Source organism: Gadus macrocephalus, chromosome 11 (genome assembly GCF_031168955.1).
Source record: "Gadus macrocephalus chromosome 11, ASM3116895v1".
NCBI classification, from domain to species: domain Eukaryota; kingdom Metazoa; phylum Chordata; class Actinopteri; order Gadiformes; family Gadidae; genus Gadus; species Gadus macrocephalus.
This window is the reverse complement of record NC_082392.1, coordinates 15,668,007-15,677,186: the sequence shown is the minus strand read 5'-3', so window position 1 is coordinate 15,677,186 and position 9,180 is coordinate 15,668,007. Positions and strand designations below refer to the sequence as shown.

The 9,180-nt window shown below is 42.8% G+C and overlaps 1 long non-coding RNA gene and 2 other non-coding genes across 3 annotated transcripts; 1 reads left to right on the top strand and 2 right to left on the bottom strand.

Moving 5' to 3' along the window:
* Positions 1-1,270: 1,270 nt before the first annotated feature.
* On the bottom strand, positions 1,271-5,067 carry LOC132467920 (uncharacterized). The gene is made up of 3 exons (XR_009528119.1): positions 4,947-5,067; positions 4,076-4,241; positions 1,271-2,696 (listed from the first exon to the last, which is right to left on the bottom strand). It is a non-coding gene; the product is annotated as an uncharacterized LOC132467920 (long non-coding RNA).
* A 2,383-nt stretch (positions 5,068-7,450) lies between these two features.
* Positions 7,451-7,521, top strand: trnag-gcc (transfer RNA glycine (anticodon GCC)). Its single transcript has one exon. It is a non-coding gene; the product is annotated as a tRNA-Gly (tRNA).
* Positions 7,522-7,692: 171 nt separating this feature from the next.
* Positions 7,693-7,775, bottom strand: trnal-cag (transfer RNA leucine (anticodon CAG)). Its single transcript has one exon. It is a non-coding gene; the product is annotated as a tRNA-Leu (tRNA).
* Positions 7,776-9,180: the final 1,405 nt, after the last annotated feature.

Here is a 9,180-nt window from a genome sequence, read left to right as displayed (position 1 = left end):
AATCAACATACTATACTATATATACAGTAATCTAGGTTCATGAAAACCTTTTTGGCAAGAGAAACACCGTGGCAGTTTCAATAACACAACCTCTCCCCATAATAAAAAATCCTCTCACAACAATGACCTAAAAATGATTACTTCCAACACAATAACTAACAATACAATGCTCTCCTGCCGTCAAAATGGAGGTGGTCATTGCATGTGTAGTCTAAGATGTACAAGCCCTAAAATGAGCCACGTTTAATTTCAGATTTCAGCTCAGCCAGCCATTAAAGCTAACCAGTGAACATGTCAGCCTCCTGATCTATATGTCCCACCAGGGGTTAAGATAGAAAACTAGGCTCCGCATGGAGAATCTGACCAACAGAGCGGCTCAAAGGTGAGCCACACCAACTCGAACAGGTCAGCAAAGGCCTCCTATCCCCAGAGAGCACCGACAGCTCCCTACACTGGACCCACGGCCGAACACGTGGTGCAGTATTTGGCTCGACTGGACCTGGTGAGTTCAAGTTTATATCAGTTTGACGATCAGCCTGAACATTATCGTGCTTGGCAGTCGTCATACATCAGCGCCACTCAAGGGCTAGGCCTCACAGCTACTGAGGATTTGGACTTAATGACAAAATGGCTTGGTAAAGAATCCGGAAACCACGTCAAACGTCTACGGTCAGTGTAACAAGCCCAGTCATAGCACTCACAAAGGCCAGGGAACACCTCCAGGAATGTTATGCAGCATCTGAAATAATTGAAAAACCTCTTTTCAACCGGCTCGATAATTTCCCAAGAGTCTCAGTGCAGTGCGCTAAGGAGGATGGCTACCTCCCAGCTCTCTCCTACCTGGATACCGCACTTGGCATTGAACCCATAGTTGGGAAACTGCCCTATGGGCTTCAAGAAAAATCGATTTTGGTTGGTTCAAAACACAAGGAAGAAAATAGAGGAAGATATCCACCATTTGAGTTCTTCAGCAAGTTTGTGTGCAGCGAAGCTCGTAAAAGGAATGACCCTAGCTTTGCTATCCCAAGTACTAGTGGCTCGCCTGCAAAGTCTGAAAAAACCTTCTTTAAAGGCACAAAGTACCCAATTTCAGTCCACAAGACGGACATCGCCCCAACAAGCCTAAGTATAAACAAAGAAGTCAGCGACCTGAACAAAAGCTGTCCAATACATGGCAAGCCACATCCTCTCAAACGCTGCAAAGCCTTCAGAGCCATGAAGCTGGAGGCGTGTACGGGACCTGTACGGGACCTGAAGACAGGCTCTGGTGTAGTGGAAACATCTGGGCGCAGGGCTGAAGACGTTGTGGTCGAGTCACTCGACGGAAAGGCCACGATCCCTCTCCCATCACTCATCGAGTGCAACAACATACTTGACAACCGCTCTGAAATCCCAACCCCAAATGCAGCTCGTCATCATCCACATCTTGTCAAGGTAGCAGAGCACATCCCAGAGGTCGACCCAACTGCTGAGATCCTCCTGTTACTTGGTAGAGACATAATAAGAGTGCACAAAGTTAGGGAACAAGTCAATGGCCCCCACAATGCCCCCTTTGCCCAACGCTTGGACCTAGGATGGGTGCTGGTTGGAGAAGTCTGCTTGGGGAAAGCGCATATACCAACAGTCAACACCTTTAAGACAACCGTGCTTGACAACGGCCGGCCCTCCCTACTCAAACCCTGTACAAACTTCTTGCACATCAAAGAAAAGGTTCACCAAGAAAAATAAATGAGAGACAGGATTTCAGAGACTAGCAAGTCCGTGGAAGAAACATTGGGCCAAACAGTTTTCAGTCACACCGAACATGACAAAAAGCTAGCATCTTCTATTGAAGATAGCATCTTCTTCTTGAAACTAATGGACAAAGAGGTCTACAGAAATGAATCAAACAGCTTGGTGGCTCCACTCCCATTCAAGCATCCCAGACAACGCTTGTCTAACAATCGAGAACAAGCAGTCAGACGCTTTGCATCACTCCAACAAAGCTTGAAAAAGAAGCCAGAGATGCAACAGCAATCCGTTGCTTTCATGGGGAAAATATTGGAGAACGACCATGCAGAGGTCGCTCCAGTACTAGAAGAGCACGAAGAATGCTGGTACCTGCCAACCTTTGGAGTGTACCACCCTAAAAAAAAAAAGGCCAAATCAGGGTGGTGTTTGACTCTAGTGCCAAACACTTAGGTGTTTCACTCAATGATGTATTGCTTACAGGCCTCAACCTCAACAATTCTCTCCTCTGAGTTCTGATGCGGTTCCGTAAGGAAAAGGTTGCCATCTTGGCAGGCATACAGCAGTTGTTTCACTGCTTTTTGGTGCAGGAGGACCACAGAAATTATCCTTATTCCTGTGGTACCGGGACAATGACGTGACAAAATAAATCATAGACTACAGAATGAAAGTTCATGTTTTCGGCAACAGTCCGTCCCCAGCTGTAGCCATCTACGGACTCAGGAGAGCAATTAGAGAGGGTGCACGAGAACATGGCTCCGACACAGTCAACTTCGTTAAACGCCACTTCTATGTGGACGACGTCCTTCGTTCTGCGTCGTCCGATGCCGAAGCTATCAGCTTGTTGAGCAGAACACAGATGTCACTGGCTGAGTCAAACCTCAGGCTCCACAAGTTTGCCTCCAACAGCCAGACAGTCCTGGAAGCCTTTCCATCTGAAGACTGTGCTGCAGTTGCGAAGGATTTCCCTGGGAAAGCCGGAGGGGTGAGAAAGGTGGGATTGAGGACAACAAATCAGGGACATTCAAAAACTTTCTTCAGACCAGTCTCAGAAGTTGTCTTACTTCTTACTAAAGACTGATGTTCAGAGACTCATGTAGTCCATTGGGGTCAATTAATGACCTCACAGAGGTCAGACGGGGAGTGTGTTGCCTTTCACGCATAAATCTGAATGGATTTTGTTTTGAAAGAGCTATTATTTTGAAGGGCAGTTTTCACCCTAATGTTCCCAGGTCATAGGTTTGTTTTGGTTTAGTAGTCTGAGGAAGGAGGCTAACCGAATTTGCATAGCTACTTTTCTGTGTTCAACCGCATGATTGTTTCACTGTAAACGTCACAGAGGCAACGTCGTAAGTTGATAATTTCATAATTACATTCATAAGTTAATGTTAGAAAGTACTATTTACATGAAAAATGCATGTGATATATTTGTGGCTAAAAACGTTTTATTTACATTTATTTACATGTGGAAAGCACCTGTTACAGAGCTAAATGGTAATTTTCGTATTTGTCTTGTTACAGTTTTCACTCTGACCTTGTACAATGAGAGAAAGAGCCACAGTAAAGAGCAACTAAAGCTTACTACGACTCACGTCTTCATTTATAAGGAAGAGTTTAACTAGTTGTATAGCTGCAGTTGCTACACTGCAGTGAGGACAACACACACATGTTTATTTCATCCAGAAGACTGCAAGCAGGGGTTACCCAACGGGCACGGCTGTTGCACCGTTGCATTGTGGGTCAGAATGGCCAGCAGGGACAGCGGCTCATCTGGTTCCCATTCCCATGTCTTGTAGAAAACCAGAAGATGATGGGGACAAATTTGGCAGTGATAGCACCAGCACAACTTTGAACTGTCTCTATCCATTACCCCCTGAGCGTTGGATAATGTTCTTACGCTGTTCTTAACGCAGGTCTTTTTTTTATACATTTTCATTTATTTATTTTTACTTCCACAGACAACTTTTTTTGTCCCGCATTACTTCGACGCCATATCATCCAAATGTTGAGACCAGCGAATAACAAGCCTGCAGCAGAGTTTGAAACCCGAGAGTCTTAAAGGATACATTCATGAAAGGGTTCGGATCTGTGATCTGTTTTCGAAAAAACATGTGACAAAATCTGAAAGCGATTAGCCGGTTTACACTCTGTCTTTATTGACTGAGCACATATCAAAAATTTGCGATGCATTCTATGTCCATTTAACAAAGAAAATAAATGCCATTCATTAACAGCCTGGAATCATAAATAAATGTTGACCAGCCTTGTAAGCAGCTGGCACACAAAAGAACCCTGACTGAGCGCAAACATTCGATTGAAACGTTTATTATTGGTGGAACCATCAAACCTGTTTCATGTGTTTCCTGTCAGAGTGTGAGTGAGTGTCCGCAGAAAGGCCGTTATACTGGCCGGGTGAAGGAAAGGCTTTCATCCTCGGGCCGTTGGGCTCTTTGGAACCCATGCGGTCCTCCGCAGGATCTATTGATCTCTACGGCAACCATCATCGACAGACCCTGAAACATGGAGAGAGGGAGATGGAGAGAGAGTGCGATAGAGGGAAATAGACAGGATGTGGATGTATGATTTTGTTATGGATGAAATAGATGTGTGTATGTGTATTTAGGTCTGTGTGTTGGTGTTTGTGTGTCTTTTTCTGTGTTGCGGTGTGTGTGTGTGTGTATTTAGGTATTTCTTTGTTCAGGTTGATTTTGTGTGTGTGTGTGTGTGTGTGTGTGTGTGTGTGTGTGTGTGTGTGTGTGTGTGTGTGTGTGTGTGTGTGTGTGTGTGTGTGTGTGTGTGTGTGTGTGTGTGTGTGTGTGTGTCATCCTAAAATGACTCAAAGACGCTAGGATCTATCAGGATGAACACGCAGGAACATCATTGAGATAACATAGATGAAATACGTGGATGGTAATATTTCGGCACACTGAAAGACACACATGAGCGCTCGTGCCTGGTCCACCCACGTCACACAACTCCTAACCCAGCGTTCTAATTAAGAGGATTGCTCCTTTCACCTCGTTAACGTCTAGACGCAGCCAAGTTTGGCTGGCTGATCAGCCCACAGACTGTGAGGTACCAAGACTGTGCTGAAATCCCTCTGTGCTGCTGGAAACTCCCCCTTCTCACTTGCCATTCACCCTCTTGGGCTCAACAATGTGGCCGTTTGAACTTTATTGCCGACTGTGTTAACGCAACCAGCGTAATACCGTACTTACGATACCATCCTGGTTCGACAGCAGTAGGCTTCTAGAAGAGCCTTGAAGTTCTGTAGCAGGCAGAGTGTAGTGTCTTTCACTCTGTCCGTGGATTACCTTTGACCCATCTTCGTGCCGTCTTGTCATGTGACAATATGTTTATTTTCTTTGTTTAAAACTAGCATCAATTGTTTGAATATTTTTAGGAGAGACACAAAAAGCCATCCTTGGAATAACATATATAAGGCAAGGCAAGGCAAGGCAACTTTATTTATATAGCACTTTTCATACACAAGGCAGACTCAAAGTGCTTCACATATAAACAGTGTCATACAATAAAATAAAATAATAGGTAAGTAAAAGAAAAACATATGCAAAAAATAGAAAGTTAAAAAGGCATTTTAGTATTAAAATAGAAAATAAAGGCACATTTATTTAGCAGAAAGCTATAGCAAACATAAAAGTCTTCAGTCTTGTTTTAAAGGTGCTCAGAGTTGGGGCAAGTCTTAAATCCTCTGGGAGTTTATTCCAGCTATTTGTTGCGTCGTAACTAAATCCTGCTTTCCCATGTTTTGTGTTTACTCTGGGGATAATTAACAGATTGGTCTCGGAGCTTCTTAGTGGTCTAAAAGGCTGATGTAGTGGAAGCATATCAGTTAAATATTTTGGGCCTAAACCATGTAGGGATTTATAGGTAAGCAACATGATTTTAAAATCAATTCTCTGACTTACAGGAAGCCAATGTAACGATTTCAGAATTGGTGTAATATGATCAAATCTTTTGGTCTTTAGAACTCTAGCAGCAGCATTCTGAACAAGCTGAAGCTTCCTCAGAGTTTATTTTGATAGGCTCTGATAAAGTGATAAAGGCATGTACAAAAAGTGATAAAGGCATGTACAAGTTTTTGTAAGTCTTCGGTGGACATGAGCCCTCTAAGTCTTGCTACATTTTTAAGGTGATAATATGCCGATTTTGTAACTGATTTGATGTGTCAAAATGTAAATCTGAATCCATGATAACCCCTAGATTTCTGGCTTTGATTGAGGTTTTCAGGGACAGAGAGTGAAGGTGTTGGGTTACTTTAAGCCTTTCCGTTTTAGAACCAAATACAATTATCTCTGTTTTGTCCTCATTTAGTTGAAGGAAATTTCGGCACATCCATTCCTTCACTTGCTCAATGCACTGGCACAGCAGATCTATGGGCCGATAGTCATATAAGCGTGTGTCTGCTTCTCCATTTGTCTCTGTTTCTCTCAAACTCCTAAATAAATCAGTTTTCCCTACTATCCCTCGCTCAGCATGGAAGGTTCACTCACACAGGGATAGCCTTGGGAGAAAAGGTTTTGTCATTCCCATGTTGATTATTCGTGGTCCGAGGTATAGAGTGGCGAAGTCACGCCTCTTCCGGTAGGGCTCATGGGACCTATGAGATCGAAAAATATGAATGGGTGTCAATGGAGAGAAAATAATTATTTTCTGGTCCCAGTCTTTATATGCCCTGGATTACACATATGTTGTTTGTGGATTTAAATGATAATTTTTCATGCAAAGAAAACTAAAAATGTTCGTGAAGAAGTTTGATAATTTTAGGTTTTATGTGAGGCCGCTTTGTGAACTACAGCTCTTCGCTGCTCTCGACGCATATGATATACGTCACCACACCCGCCCTTGGAACTCTGCACAGAGATGGCGATCTCTCTGCCCCACTTCACCGCTTTTTCCAAGGGGAGGATAAAAGCATCGAAAGAGGTGAAAACCATTATAAGTCGGTGCACGTGCAGAGTTTCAGTTATGCCGATGGGAAGATTGTCGGTCTTCTCCACGCCAGTCGCAGTGAGCGTGACGTTACATACGAGCCGTGTAGTCTTTCTCGTTGTGTTTTCTCTACAGCCTTTATCTGAATAATTGCACAATAAACGGTCGAACTCTTTGCATGAAAAATTATCCTTTAAATCCACAAACAACATATGTGTAATCCAGGGCATATAAAGACCGGGACCAGAAAATAATAATTTTCTCTCCATTGACACCCATTCATATTTTTCGATCTCATAGGTCCCATGAGCCCTACCGGAAGGGGCGTGACTTCGCCACTCTATACAGCCAGGAAGAAGCCCAGACAGTGAGTGATATTCATCCAGAACTTCTGTTTCTAAGAGGTCGAGGCTGTGGAAGGCCAGGAAGAGAGGAAGGAGCAGCAGAGAGATCTAATGATTGAGTCCAGTTGGGTTTGTGAAAGCATCCAGCTGCCTATAGGTGATTTGCGCTGGTAAAATGAAATATAAAAACATATGAACTGCCGCCCACAGGTCATTTACTTTTTTTTTGTTGCTGAGAACTAAAACCCATTTAGTTTATGTTCATGTTTCAGCGACCACATTCATCAAACAAAAATGAAATCGAATTACTAAACGGTTACTCTGTTCCAGCGTTCCATTTATTAACTGAGCTCTTCTTCTCCCAGTCCTGCATGTGTAAATGTGTGTCTGGATTATAATCTGGCGCAAAGTAGAGTTTAGTGTAGGCATTGGTGGTTCAGTGGTAGAATTCTCGCCTGCCACGCGGGAGGCCCGGGTTCGATTCCCGGCCAATGCAGTGTATTTTTTTTTATCAATTCTAAAACGCAATTTAAAAATGACGAGTGATTGAGTTCACCTCTTGCAGAATATCTAGCCGTAGCGGGGGAACTTAAATTCGCAGATCCTTTGAAATGAAAATGTTATTATGATAGTAATATCGCTTTTCGTTGGGTGTCCTCAAAATTCTTGTCAGAAGTGGGATTCGAACCCACGCCTCCAGAGGAGACTGCGACCTGAACGCAGCGCCTTAGACCGCTCGGCCATCCTGACACGTCTCTTAATACTAATTTTTGTATTTTGATGAAAAAATAATTTTATTTATATTCACGTATTAGCAACTGCATTCATCAAATAAATACATATATTTTTAAATGAGCAAGCGGTTACTCTGACAAATTACGCTACAATTATTGACCGAAATATTCTGCTCCGAACAGCAGCAGCATCAGCAGGAGTAGCAGGATTCCGGTTGCACTTATTTCCTGATGATCTAACGTTAATGATCAAAGAAAGGGCCCTACGGATATTGAACGTCCTCTTTTTATTAACCAGTGGGGAAATGCCCTCACTGTTGCCTCCCTACACCAAGGTTGCTTTTTTCCATCTCAGAAACGTTTCCATAATCAGAGGCTTCCCTACCCGGTCTGAGTCACTTATGCATGCTTTTGTCAAGAGCATGCTCCTAGACTATTGCAGTTATATTCGAATTTTGAATTTTGAATTTCCATTTAAAAAAATGTTTGGATCATCACCATGTTTATTTAAAAGTAGCCTAATGTGGCAATGATGCCACGATTTAATGTCCTAGACTACACAACTTTAGTGCCTGGCAGAGGACATACTGCTGATAGTTAACAGCTCCCACCAATCAGGCAACTTTCCAAAAGCCTTGAGAATTGCAATTATTAAAACCTTTTTAAATGAACAGGCCTTAATGCTATCATCAACAACTAGAGACCAATCCATTCTTAAGGAGAAACATGGATAAATTGTCATCCAGCAACTGAATGAGTTCTTGGCCTCAACTAGAAGCTATGACAACTTCCATTCAGGATTTCAACCCCTAAATATCACCAGAACCACTTATTAAAGTGGTAAATGATATTCCTCTTTACACAGCCTCTGGCAAAATGTCAATATTGATGCTCTTGGCCCGTAGTGCTGCATTCAACACTGTTGACCACTCAATACTTTTGGACCAATTGGAAAATTGTGTTGGGCCTACGAACATGACATGTGGAGTCCCCCAAGGTTCAATCCTGTGACCATATTCAACCTCTACAAGCTCCCAGTAGGCCTAATTATGCAAAATAATAACATTGCTTGCCATTGTTATGAGGACAACACACAAATCTATATTCCCCTTTCACCAACTGACAATCGCCCTATAGATCTGCTGTGCCAGTACATTGAGTAGAATATTCTAACTGAATAAGGACAAAACTGGGAGAATTGTTTTCGATGCCAAAGATAAAAGTTAGCCGATACCTTGAGTCCCTCTCCTTAAAACCTAAAAACCAAGCCAGAAAATCTTCAGATTAAAATGTCAACAGTCATATCAAGTCAGTGATTAAATCAGCCTTATTCACCTGAAGAACATAAGAGGTCTCATGTAAAAACATGGGCCTCTACGAATAGTGAAATCTCCTAACCTTTATGCCTCCTTTCCTTAACC